This window comes from Scyliorhinus torazame, chromosome 1, assembly GCF_047496885.1.
Source record: "Scyliorhinus torazame isolate Kashiwa2021f chromosome 1, sScyTor2.1, whole genome shotgun sequence".
Classification (NCBI taxonomy): Eukaryota; Metazoa; Chordata; class Chondrichthyes; order Carcharhiniformes; family Scyliorhinidae; genus Scyliorhinus; species Scyliorhinus torazame.
The window spans coordinates 42,904,452-42,918,531 of NC_092707.1; the positions used below are offsets into that span (position 1 = coordinate 42,904,452).

The 14,080-nt window shown below is 50.0% G+C and overlaps 1 protein-coding gene across 6 annotated transcripts in view; it reads left to right on the top strand.

Annotated features, from left to right (window-relative positions):
* The window catches only part of ttc28 (tetratricopeptide repeat domain 28), a 1,212,158-nt gene that overhangs the window by 1,072,895 nt on the left and 125,183 nt on the right, over nt 1-14,080 (top strand). The window lies entirely within an intron of this gene.

Below are 14,080 nucleotides of genomic sequence, written 5' to 3' on the forward strand. Positions count from 1 at the left end.
GACATATGATTGTGTGGTAGTCTGTGTAGAGGTGTTACGGTACCTGGTAATGCTGGAACACCATTGGTAGATATTGTATGTTTCATATTGGTCAAGCTGTATGGTAGCTCCGCCCTGCAAGGCGGGGTATAAGAGCCCGTGCCGCCCCAGCAGCCTTCTTTCTGTACCTGAGCTGCTGGGGGAAACATCCAGCTTATTAAAGCCTTCAGTTGGACTACAACCTCGCTTTAGTGGTCATTGATCGTGCATCAGATTGTTAAAAAGCCAGAAAATTACTGCTGAAAACGGCGTGAGAAAATGGCGTCAACCATTTTCTTTAAGGAATTATGTCTGGCTACAATACAGCTGTGGCACTTCTAGGTGATGGAAGATTTATCTGAGAACAGTAGGATGTGAAAATACCTCTTTAGAACCAAGAAGAAGATTGCCAATAACGAGGAGCCAAGTGCCCCTTCTGAAAGACAAACTGTCACAACAAAAACCCTTGGAGGATACTTTCAGAAAAAATAATATTGATGCGGGACAAGCGATAGGAAACAGTTATATCGAATAAAGACGTGCATTGAGGAAATAGTGTGTTAAATAGATCATTGACAGTGTGGAACAGCAGGAAATGAAGGCAATACATGAAATGAAAGTCGCCTCTCTCCTTTTGAGAGAGATAGAGCTGACTGGTGGTGATTTAACCTGAGTTAACCTGGGTCGCCACACCTCAGGCAAGGGGCAAGGTTGAGATAACCATGGATAACCTCAGCCGATACGGGGATTGAACCCTGCGCTGTTGGCATCAATCCGCATGACAAACCAGCCAACTTAGCTAACCGGCCCCAATATATACAAGGTAGTTTGAAAAGGAAAGATAAGGGAAGTATCAAAATATATAGAAAAAATCCACGATAAAACAGCAGGAAATGTATAGAAAATGCAGTGGAAATCCAAGACATATGTAGACTGGATTGCAGCTTGGAGGATCCTTGAAAATATGCCCAGCATATTGAGGGGACTCTTGCTTTATTTTAGAATATGCCATGTAATGTTGTCATGCTTTGGTCCCTCCTTTTTAAACTGTACTTCTTGTGTCCACAGTTTTAACAGTGGGTAAGGTGAATCAATGAACAAGAGTCATCCGTATGCTCTAAAAAGGGACCATGTAGAACATTATTCCGTTTCTATACACGTACTTGCATGGATATGTGATATGTGGTGGGCTATGTAGAGGATGAGCAGAGGCATGTGTAGAGAACGCACAGCATGAACCGGCAAAGTATGTGGAGGACACGGCACCGAGGACCATCTGAATCTATAGAAAATACATGGGATATACAAACCACCTCTGAACATATATTCCACAATTTTCACTGCACATCCTTAATATGCATCCCTATTCCGCAATAAAGGATGTTCTGTGCTGTTTATTCTCTGTACTGCCGAACAGTGTAATACACAGTGAATGTACGTTTGGATTGTACTGTGCACCGGCAGGTTATACATTTAGATAAGGTGGTGTCATGGGAGCCATTAGAATGGGGGATCTCATTGCACCTCCTCCCTGTCAGAGAATGTTGTCGACAGAGGGAGTGCTGAAAGTTCGTCACTGGCCTAACTCCAAAAGTGTCGTCCGTTACAGTTTAATGTGGAAATGAGGGAATTAAAATTTTACCGAGGGGCTCCTGTTCTCTGGAGCAAACCTTTCGGGCTGAGCAGTAACATTCCTCCCTCGGAATCAGAAGATGAAGGGTTCAGGCCCTACTCCAGGCAATGTCAGTGAATGAGCTCCAGTATTCTGGCCTGTCATCTCCGAATCCTTCCTTTTGCTAACACTGTCAAGGGGAGAGTGTGAGGAAAGGAAAGCAACCTCATTGAAATTTGTGGTGAGCCGGTGGTTAAACGTAAAGCTAATTCAAGTCATTAAAGAGTGACACGCCTTTATATTCCTATTTTTATTACTAACTCGTGGATCTAAATAATTCCGAACAACCAGGCAGATCAGTTACCAATAAAGAAATTTATTTTAAAGAAATTGAAGAAATTGCACAAAGAAATTTCAATTCCTGTACACTCCAATTTAAACCTGCAGGGGGCACTGGATGTCCACATTCGAACCATTCCTTCCCATCAGTGAGTCAGAAATATAACGTTACATTTTCTGCAGAACTGTTGATTAGATGAAAAATTCAACAGTTTTGAGACTCCAAGTTTTATTTTCTCTTATCTCTCATTCATTTGCAGTCTGCCCATTTTCTCCTCAATGTCTCCTTTTCATTCTGTTAGAGGTTTGGGGATGGGGTGTTAACTTTTGGGGGTTCTTTATTGTTTCGCTGGAGGTCTTGTTGCTCAGCGTTGGTGTCCCTGCCTCGGAGCCAGAAGCTCCGGGTTCGGGTCCCACCCCAGGACTTGATGGCCAAGGAAGGTGCGTTCATAACGCGATCAAAGAGGTTGGTGTCAACCTGCAAACCCTTCCAAACACGTCAATGGCTGGCGGTAAGAGCGGGAGAGACTTCTGGTCAGCCACACTTGATGCGGAGTGGTGACTCTCAAGCTATAAGCTCCAGGCGACAGGCTACCGACCTGTTACGAGGAGTTACCAGCTATGGAAACAGGCAAACGTCTACCTTAGGGCACCTATATGTATGGGACGAGAATTGGAATTATTGTTTCCCTGGTATCTGCAGTAGAGGTGGGGCGAATAAAAATATCCACACACAAAATGTCCTATTATTGTGGGAGTGTGTTTAATTGTCCATCATTGGGGATGAGAAGGAAACAGGCGTTTGTAAGTTTGCTTTCAGAGTTTCTGATATGTGGGCTGGGATTCTCTGAGCCCGCGCTGGCTCGGAGAATTGGCGTTGACGCCGAGACGGCCCGCGACGGCGGTTCGGCGCCGGGACACGATTCTCCGGAGAATCACTGCCTGGCTCACGCGTGGTCGACAAGGCGCTGGTCGGGGGCCGTTGAAAGAGACCCCCGCGGTGATTCTCCGCGATCGACCGGCCGGGTTCCCGACGAGTTCCGCCGGCGTAGTTCCCGTATTGTTCCACCCGGCGGGAGCTCGGACCCGTGGCCGCGGTCGCCGTCCTGGTAGGGGGGGACGGGGGGATCAGACTCTGGGGGGGGGTGGGCCTCCACGACGGCCGGGCCCGCGATCGGGGGCCACTGATCGGCGGCCGCGTGCGATCCGGGTGGGGGGCTACCTTCTTCCGCACCAGCCCGCTGTGTGGCTCCGCCATGTTGCGCGGAGCCGGACCCGCAGCGAGCAGTGCAGGGCCGCATACGGCAGCTGGAGCAGCGCAGAGCACTCCAGTGCCGTGCTGGCCCCCTGTGGGCAACAGAATCGCTGGGCCAAGAGGCCCATTGACGCCGGTGTGAAACACTCCGGTGTTTACGCCGGCGTCAACACTTGGCTGCGTTTTCAGAGAATCCCGGCCCTGATGTTTTTTATTTTGCGGTGTGAGACTGAGAGCTGCTATACAACCACATCACCTGCAGAGGGCAGCGTAACACTGCAGTACTGGTTTGCAGTACGCTATTTTCAGAAGCATTTTGTGGTCTGTATTTCCATCCTTGATGCGGGGTAGCGGGAATGAGGAAAATACCCGACTTGGTCCACAATCCACTGCAGAAAGTGCCTACAAAGGTGGTATCCTTATTGCCGGGGGCGGGTGAACTGGAGTCGGGCCAGCTGATCTGGGAAAAAATGCAGAGTCGGCCACGGGGATGCAGGGTGCTCAGGGAGCGTACTTTAAAGACCAGTTTAGGTGCTGTGGAATTTCATTCCAGTTAAATTAAAGGCACAAAGGCCCTCCTGCCCTCATCCCTTCACACCCCATTTCTCATCCATGCCACTTCATGGCCCCATGTCTCTTGCGACTCGGATCAGAGCCTAGATGCCCATTAAACGTGTTGAAGCACCGTGCCCCAAGGATAACATTGTTTGATTGACAGCTCTGGCTGTCTGATCTTGTCAATTTCACAGTGTTTATTTACACAAGGTTAAGTGGCTTCAGAAGTTTGTAGTTTATGTTATTGATACTTTGAAGCGTCTGGATGATTGATCATTTTAATGCCTTTCGTGAAATGTCTTTTCTTTAATGTATTGAAATGAAGCTTTTTTACACATTCTGCTATCACTGTAGGATTCATTGACTCACTACACACTGTGTAGAACCAATGGTATTGGAAATGCCATTGCTTGGCACAGAGGTGTGACGAGCTATGGGGGCTAGGTGCAGGGGCATTGAACAAAGAACAAAGAAATGTACAGCACAGGAACAGGCCCTTCGGCCCTCCAAGCCCGTGCCGACCATGCTGCCCGACTAAACTACAATCTTCTACACTTCCTGGGTCCGTATCCTTCTATCCCCATCCTATTCATGTATTTGTCAAGATGCCCCTTAAATGTCCCTATCATCCCTGCTTCCACCACCTCCTCCGGTAGCGAGTTCCAGGCACCCACTACCCTCTGCGTAAAAAACGTGCCTCGTACATCTCCTCTAAACCTTGCCCCTCTCACCTTAAACCTATGCCCCCTAGTAATTGACCCCTCTACCCTGGGGAAAAGCCTCTGACTATCCACTCTGTCTATGCCCCTCATAATTTTGTATACCTCTATCAGGTCTCCCCTCAACCTCCTTCGTTCCAGTGAGAACAAACCGAGTTTATTCAACCGCTCCTCATAGCTAATGCCCTCCATACCAGGCAACATTCTGGTAAATCTCTTCTGCACCCTCTCTAAAGCCTCCACATCCTTCTGGTAGTGTGGCGACCAGAATTGAACACTATACTCCAAGTGTGGCCTAACTAAGGTTCTATACAGCTGCAACATGACTTGCCAATTCTTATACTCAATGCCTCGGCCTATGAAGGCAAGCATGCCGTATGCCTTCTTGACTACCTTCTCCACCTGTGTTGCCCCTTTCAATGACCTGTGGACCTGTACTCCTAGATCTCTTTGACTTTCAATACTCTTGAGGGTTCTACCATTCACTGTATATTCCCTACCTGCATTAGACCTTCCAAAATGCATTACCTCACATTTGTCCGGATTAAACTCCATCTGCCATCTCTCCGCCCAAGTCTCCAGACAATCTAAATTCTGCTGTATCCTCCGACAGTCCTCATCGCTATCCGCAATTCCACCAACCTTTGTGTCGTCTGCAAACTTACTAATCAGACCAGTTACATTTTCCTCCAAATCATTTATATATACTACAAAGAGCAAAGGTCCCAGCACTGATCCCTGTGGAACACCTCTGGTCACAGCCCTCCAATTAGAAAAGCATCCCTCCATTGCTACTCTCAGCCTTCTATGGCCTAGCCAGTTCTGTATCCACCTTGCCAGCTCACCCCTGATCCCGTGTGACTTCACCTTTTGTACTAGTCTACCATGAGGGACCTTGTCAAAGGCCTTACTGAAGTCCATATAGACAACATCCACTGCCCTACCTGCATCAATCATCTTAGTGACCTCCTCGAAAAACTCTATCAAGTTAGTGAGACACGACCTCCCCTTCACAAAACCATGCTGCCTCTCACTAATGCGTCCATTTGCTTCCAAATGGGAGTAGATCCTGTCTCGAAAAATTCTCTCCAGTAATTTCCCTACCACTGAAGTAAGGCTCACCGGCCTGTAGTTCCCGGGATTATCCTTGCTACCCTTCTTAAACAGAGGAACAACATTGGCTATTCTCCAGTCCTCCGGGACATCCCCTGAAGACAGCGAGGATCCAAAGATTTCTGTCAAGGCCTCTGCAATTTCCTCTCCAGCCTCCTTCAGTATTCTGGGGTAGATCCCATCAGGCCCTGGGGACTTATCTACCTTAATATTTTTTAAGACACCCAACACCTCGTCTTTTTGGATCACAATGTGACCCAGGCTATCTACACCCCCTTCTCCAGACTCAACATCTACCAATTCCTTCTCTTTGGTGAATACTGATGCAAAGTATTCATTTAGTACCTCGCCCATTTCCTCTGGCTCCACACATAGATTCCCTTGCCTATCCTTCAGTGGGCCAACCCTTTCCCTGGCTACCCTCTTGCTTTTTATGTACGTGTAAAAAGCCTTGGGATTTTCCTTAACCCTATTTGCCAATGATTTTTCGTGACCCCTTCTAGCCCTCCTGACTCCTTGCTTCAGTTCCTTCCTACTTTCCTTATATTCCACGCAGGCTTCGTCTGTTCCCAGCCTTTTAGCCCTGACAAATGCCTCCTTTTTCTTTTTGACGAGGCCTACAATATCACTCGTCATCCAAGGTTCCCGAAAATTGCTGTATTTATCCTTCTTCCTCACAGGAACATGCCGGTCCTGTATTCCTTTCAACTGCCACTTGAAAGCCTCCCACATGTCAGATGTTGATTTGCCTTCAAACATCCGCCCCCAATCTATGTTCTTCAGTTCCCGCCTAATATTGTTATAATTAGCCTTCCCCCAATTTAGCACATTCATCCTCGGACCACTCTTACCCTTGTCCACCAGTACTTTAAAACTTACTGAATTGTGGTCACTGTTACCGAAATGCTCCCCTACTGAAACATCTACCACCTGGCCGGGCTCATTCCCCAATACCAGGTCCAGTACCGCCCCTTCCCTAGTTGGACTGTCTACATATTGTTTTAAGAAGCCCTCCTGGATGCTCCTTACAAACTCCGCCCCGTCTAAGCCCCTGGCACTAAGTGAGTCCCAGTCAATATTGGGGAAGTTGAAGTCTCCCATCACCACAACCCTGTTGTTTTTACTCTTTTCCAAAATCTGTCTACCTATCTGCTCCTCTATCTCCTGCTGGCTGTTGGGAGGCCTGTAGTATACCCCCAACATTGTGACTGCACCCTTCTTATTCCTGATCTCTACCCATATAGCCTCACTGCCCTCTGAGGTGTCCTCTCGCAGTATAGCTGTGATATTCTCCCGAACAAGTAGCGCAACTTCACCTCCCCTTTTACATCCCCCTCTATCCCGCCTGAAACATCTAAATCCTGGAAAGTTTAGCTGCCAATCCTGCCCTTCCCTCAACCAGGTCTCTGTAATGGCAACAACATCATAGTTCCAAGTACTAATCCAAGCTCTAAGTTCATCTGCCTTACCCGTAATACTCCTTGCATTAAAACATATGCACTTCAGGCCACCAGACCCGCTGTGTTCAGCAACTTCTCCCTGTCTGCTCTGCCTCAGAGCCACACTGTCCCTATTCCCTAGTTCTCCCTCAATGCTCTCACCTTCTGACCTATTGCTCCCGTGCCCACCCCCCTGCCATACTCGTTTAAACCCTCCCGTGTGACACTAGCAAACCTCGCGGCCAGGATATTTATGCCTCTCCGGTTTAGATGCAACCCGTCCTTCTTATACAGGTCACACCTGCCCCGGAAGAGCTCCCAGTGGTTCAGATAATGGAAACCCTCCCTCCTACACCAGCTGTTTAGCCACATGTTTAGCTGCTCTATCTTCCTATTTCTAGCCTCACTGGCAAGTGGCACAGGGTGTAATCCCGAGATTACAACCCTCGAGGTCCTGTCTTTTAACTTTCTGCCTAGCTCCCTGAACTCCTGCTGCAGGACCTCATGCCCCTTCCTGCCTATGTCGTTAGTACCAATATGTACAACAACCTCTGCCTGTTTGCCCTCCCCCTTCAGGATGCCCTCTACCCGTTTGGAAACATCCTGGACCCTGGCACCAGGGAGGCAACATACCATCCTGGAGTCTCTTTCATGTCCACAGAAGCGCCTATCTGTGCCCCTGACTATAGAGTCCCCTATTACTATTACTCTTCTGCGCTTTGACCCTCCCTTCTGAACATCAGAGCCAGCCGTGGTGCCACGGCTCTGGCTGCTGCTGTTTTCCCCTGATAGGCTATCCCCCCCGACAGTATCCAAAGGGGTATATCTGTTCGAAAGGGGGACAACCACAGGGGATTCCTGCACTGACTGCCTGCCCTTTCTGGTGGTCACCCATTTCTCTGCCTGCACCTTGGGTGTGACCACATTTATATAACTGCGATCTATGACGCTTTCCGCCACCTGCATGCTCCTAAGTGCATCCAATTGCTGCTCCAACCGAACCATGCGGTCTGTGAGGAGCTCCAGTTGGGTGCACTTTCTGCAGATGAAGCCATCCGGGATGCTGTAAGCCTCCCGGACCTGCCACATCTCACAGTCAGAGCACAATACCCCTCTAACTGACATTGCGTCAATTAATTAAAATTAAAAATGTTTAAAAAAATGTTTTTAAAAAATATTTTTTTAAAAATTTCAAAGTTACTGTTAACTATCTGTTTCCTAGCACTAGATTTCTAATAGAAATGCGAAAGCTAAATATAGTACTCTCTGATCTCTGGCTTAGATATCCCTCTAAATTATAATTAAGTTAAGTTATTATGTTTAATTAGTTACCAATTTAGTGTAGAATCCCAACCAGCCACTCAGGCCACAGCTTTTCTGTGATGTCACTTCAGTTTCCCCCCGACACACAATTTGAAAAAGGTATAAAAGTAAAAATGAGTAAAAATCACTTACTTACCTTCTTACCTTCTGAGTGTCTTAGATGCTTGGCATAAGGGTGTGAGGAGCTTTGGGGGCTGGTTACAGGGGCATTGCTTGGCATAGGGGTGTGAGGAACTATGGGGGCTGGTTACAGGGGCATAGCTTGGCATAAGGGTGTGAGGAGCTTTGGGTGGCACTGTAGCACAGCGGTTAGCACTATTGCTTCACAGCGTCAGGGACCCGTGTTCGATTCCCAGCTTGGGTCACTGTCTGTGTGGAGTCTGCATGTTCTCCCCGTGTCTGTGTGGGTTTCCTTGGGTGCTCCAGTTTCCTCCCACAAGTCCCAAAAGACGTGCTTGTTAGGTGAATTGGACATTCTGAATTCTCACTCAGTGTACCCGAACAGGCGCCAGAGTGTGGCGACTGGGGGATTTTCACAGTAACTCATTGCAGTGTTAATGTAAGCCTACTTATGACATTAATAAAGATTATTATTATTAGGGGCGGCACGTGGCACAGTGGTTAGCACCGCAACCTACGTCGCTGAGGACCCGGGTTCGAATCCCGGCCCTGGGTCACTGTCTGTGAGGAGTTTGCACATTCTCCCCGTGTCTGTGTGGGTCTCACACCCACAACCTAAAGATGTACAGGTTAGGTGGATTGGCCACGCTAAATTGCCCCTGAATTGGAAAAAAAGTAATTGGGTACTCTGAATTTAAAAAAAAAAGATTATTATTATTAGTACAAGGAATTCTGGACGGTGAGGCTCACTTCTGCTTTTACAAATTGGTTAACAGGCGACGTGGCTGCTGAGGGGGAGAGAGCGGGTACGGAAAGTGTCCAACATGGCTATAGTGTGCTTGCTGAGGGAGAGAGAGCGGGTACGGAAAGTGTCCAACATGGCTATAGTGTGCTTGCTGAGGGAGAGAGAGCGGGTACGGAAAGTGTCCAACATGGCTATCGTGTGCTTGATGAGGGGGAGAGCGCGGGTACGGACAGTGTCCAACATGGCTATAGTGTGCTTGCTGAGGGGGAGAGCGCGGGTACGGAAAGTGTCCAACATGGCTATAGTGTGCTTGCTGAGGGGGCGAGAGCGGGTACGGAAAGTGTCCAACATGGCTATAGTGTGCTTGCTGAGGGGGAGAGCGCGGGTACGGAAAGTGTCCAACATGGCTATAGTGTGCTTGCTGAGGGGGAGAGCGCGGGTACGGAAAGTGTCTAACATGGCTATAGTGTGCTTGCTGAGGGGGAGAGCGCGGGTACGGAAAGTGTCCAACATGGCTATAGTGTGCTTGCTGAGGGGGAGAGCGCGGGTACGGAAAGTGTCCAACATGGCTATAGTGTGCTTGCTGAGGGGGAGAGAGCGGGTACGGAAAGTGTCCAACATAGCTATATTGTGCTTGCTGAGGGAGAGAGCGCGGGTACGGTAAGTGTCCAACATGGCTATAGAGTGCTTGCTGAGGGGGAGAGCGCGGGTACGGAAAGTGTCCAGCATGGCTATAGTGTGCTTGCTGAGGGGGAGAGAGCGTGTACGGAAAGTGTCCAACATGGCTATAGTGTGCTTGCTGAGGGGAGAGCGCGGGTACGGAAAGTGTCCAACATGGCTATAGTGTGCTTGCTGAGGGGGAGAGCGCGGGTACGGAAAGTGTCCAACATGGCTGTAGTGTGCTTGCTGAGGGGGAGAGAGCGGGTACGGAAAGTGTCCAGCATGGCTATAGTGTGCTTGCTGAGGGGGAGAGAGCGTGTACGGAAAGTGTCCAACATGGCTATAGTGTGCTTGCTGAGGGGGAGAGCGCGGGTACGGAAAGTGTCCAACATGGCTATAGTGTGCTTGCTGAGGGGGAGAGCGCGGGTACGGAAAGTGTCCAACATGGCTGTAGTGTGCTTGCTGAGGGGGAGAGAGCGGGTACGGAAAGTGTCCAACATGGCTATAGTGTGCTTGCTGAGGGGGAGAGAACGGGTATGGAAAGTGTCCAACATGGCTATAGTGTGTTTGCTGAGGGGGAGAGAGCGGGTACGGAGAGTGTCCAACATGGCTATAGTGTGCTTGCTGAGGGGGAGAGAGCGGGTATGGAAAGTGTCCAACATGGCTATAGTGTGCTTGCTGAGGGGGAGAGCGCGGGTACGGAAAGTGTCCAACATGGCTATAGTGTGCTTGCTGAGGGGGAGAGAGCGGGTACGGAAATTGTCCAACATGGCTATAGTGTGCTTGCTGAGGGGGAGAGCGCGGGTACGGAAAGTGTCCAACATGGCTATAGTGTGCTTGCTGAGGGGGAGAGCGCGGGTACGGTAAGTGTCCAACATGGCTATAGTGTGCTTGCTGAGGGGGCGAGAGCGGGTATGGAAAGTGTCCAACATGGCTATAGTGTGCTTGCTGAGGGGGAGAGAGCGGGTACGGAAACTGTCCAACATGGCTATAGTGTGCTTGCTGAGGGGGAGAGAGCGGGTACGGAAACTGTCCAACATGGCTATAGTGTGCTTGCTGAGGGGGAGAACGCGGGTACGGAAACTGTCCAACATGCTATAGTGTGCTTGCTGAGGGGGAGAGAGCGGGTACGGAAACTGTCCAACATGGCTATAGTGTGCTTGCTGAGGGGGCGAGAGCGGGTACGGAAAGTGTCCAACATGGCTATAGTGTGCTTGCTGAGGGGGAGAGAGCGGGTACGGAAAGTGTCCAACATGGCTATAGTGTGCTTGCTGAGGGGGAGAGAGCGCGTACGGAAAGTGCCCAACATGGCTATAGTGTGCTTGCTGAGGGGGAGAGAGCGGGTACGGAAAGTGTCCAACATGGCTATAGTGTGCTTGCTGAGGGGGAGAGAGCGCGTACGGAAAGTGTCCAACATGGCTACAGTGTGCTTGCTGAGGGGGAGAGAGCGGGTACGGAAAGTGTCCAACATGGCTACAGTGTGCTTGCTGAGGGGGAGAGAGCGCGTACGGAAAGTGTCCAACATGGCTATAGTGTGCTTGCTGAGGGGGAGAGAGCGGGTACAGAAATTGTCCAACATGGCAATAGTGTGCTTGCTGAGGGGGAGAGCGCGGGTACGGAAAGTGTCCAACATGGCTATAGTGTGCTTGCTGAGGGGGCGAGAGAAGTCCGGAAAGTGTCCAACATGGCTATAGTGTGCTTGCTGAGGGTGGGAGAGCGTGTACGGAAAGTGTCCAACATGGCTATAGTGTTCTTGCTGAGGGGGAGAGAGCGGGTACAGAAAGTGTCCAACATGGCTATAGTGTGAACATAGAACATAGAACAATACAGCGCAGTACAGGCCCTTCGGCCCACGATGTTGCACCGAAACAAAAGCCATCTAACCTACACTATGCCATTATCATCCATATGCTTATCCAATAAACTTTTAAATGCCCTCAATGTTGGCGAGTTCACTACTGTAGCAGGTAGGGCATTCCACGGCCTCACTACTCTTTGCGTAAAGAACCTACCTCTGTCCTATATCTATTACCCCTCAGTTTAAAGTTATGTCCCCTCGTGCCAGCCATATCCATCCGCGGGAGAAGGCTCTCACTGTCCACCCTATCCAACCCCCTGATCATTTTGTATGCCTCTATTAAGTCTCCTCTTAACCTTCTTCTCTCCAACGAAAACAACCTCAAGTCCATCAGCCTTTCCTCATAAGATTTTCCCTCCATACCAGGCAACATCCTGGTAAATCTCCTCTGCACCCGCTCCAAAGCCTCCACGTCCTTCCTATAATGCGGTGACCAGAACTGTACGCAATACTCCAAATGCGGCCGTACCAGAGTTCTGTACAGCTGCAACATGACCTCCCGACTCCGGAACTCAATCCCTCTACCAATAAAGGCCAACACTCCATAGGCCTTCTTCACAACCCTATCAACCTGGGTGGCAACTTTCAGGGATCTATGCACATGGACACCTAGATCCCTCTGCTCATCCACACTTTCAAGAACTTTACCATTAGCCAAATATTCCGCATTCCTGTTATTCCTTCCAAAGTGAATCACCTCACACTTCTCTACATTAAACTCCATTTGCCACCTCTCAGCCCAGCTCTGCAGCTTATCTATATCCCTCTGTAACCTGCTACATCCTTCCACACTATCGACAACACCACCGACTTTTGTATCGTCTGCAAATTTACTCACCCACCCTTCTGCGCCTTCCTCTAGGTCATTGATAAAAATGACAAACAGGAGGACTACCGGGTGCGGCGATGACCAGCTGAGTCGCACGTTTCGGCAGCTCCCTGTGAAACGGACTTTTGGGCTCTTGATAGGAGCCCCAACGGCAATTTTAACGGCTAAAAACACCGTGCGGTAAACCAGGAGGGTGTTCCCCCTGGACACGGATGGAAAAAGGAGAGGAAAGTGGCCGGATTGCAGCGGATCCTTTGGAACAACGGCAAGGAAGGCAAGCAAAAACCAAGATGGCGTCGGAAGGTGGCAGTTTCATATGGGGCCCTGAACAACAAGAGTTCTTGAAATGCTGCGTGGAGGAGATAAAAAAGGAAATGAAGAAAGAGTTGTTGGCCCCGATACTACAGGCGATCGAAGGGCTAAAGGAGGAACAAAAGACCCAGGAGCAGGAGCTTCGGGTCGTGAAGGCGAAAGCAGCCGAGAATGAGAACGATATACAGGGCCTGGTGGTGAAGTCGGAGATACAGGAGGCACACCAGAAACGATGTGTGGAGAGGTTGGAGGCACTGGAAAACAACGCAAGGAGGAACAACCTGAGGATTCTTGGCCTTCCTGAAGGTGTGGAGGGGGCGGACGTCGGGGCATATGTGAGCACGATGCTGCATTCGTTAATGGGAGCGGAGGCCCCGACGGGTCCGTTGGAGGTGGAGGGAGCATACCGAGTGATGGCGCGAGGACCGAGAGCAGGAGAAACTCCCAGAGCCATAGTGGTGAGATTCCTCCGTTTTAAGGATAGAGAAATGGTCCTTAGATGGGCGAAGAAAACTCGGTGTAGTAAATGGGAGAACGCGGTGATCCGCGTTTATCAAGACTGGAGTGCGGAGGTGGCGAGAAGGAGGGCGAGCTTTAATTGGGCCAAGGCGGTACTTCACAAAAGGAAGATAAAATTTGGAATGCTGCAACCGGCAAGACTGTGGGTCACATATCAAGGGAGGCACCACTACTTTGAGACGGCGGATGAAGCGTGGACTTTTATTGTAGAAGAAAAACTGGAATGAGTGGATTATGAAAAAGAACGTTTGGACAAAGTGGTGGGGAGAATGGGGGGGGCGAAGAGGGGTTTTATGTTCTAATCCTGCGGTATGGTAACTTTTCTTTCTCCCACAGGTGGTGATGGGGGGAGGTGGGGAGGGAGAGGAGATGGGGCGTTGGCCATGGGAGGCAGGGCCGAGGGAGAGGCGCGGGCTTGGTTCCCGCGCTATGATAATTATGGCGGGAATAGAGAAGCAGGAAGGAGGGGGCGTCGCACGGTGCGAGCCGTGGTCACGGGGGGAAGCCGAGGTCAGCCAGAGTTTGCTGACTTCTGGGAGCAACATGGGGGGAATAATTACGCTAGCGGGGGGTCTAGCGGGGGGGGTGGGAGGGGGGAATTACTGGGTTGCTGCTGCTGGGGAAAGGGGGGAGTGGGTACGGGAGAGGATGGGCGGGGGGGCAC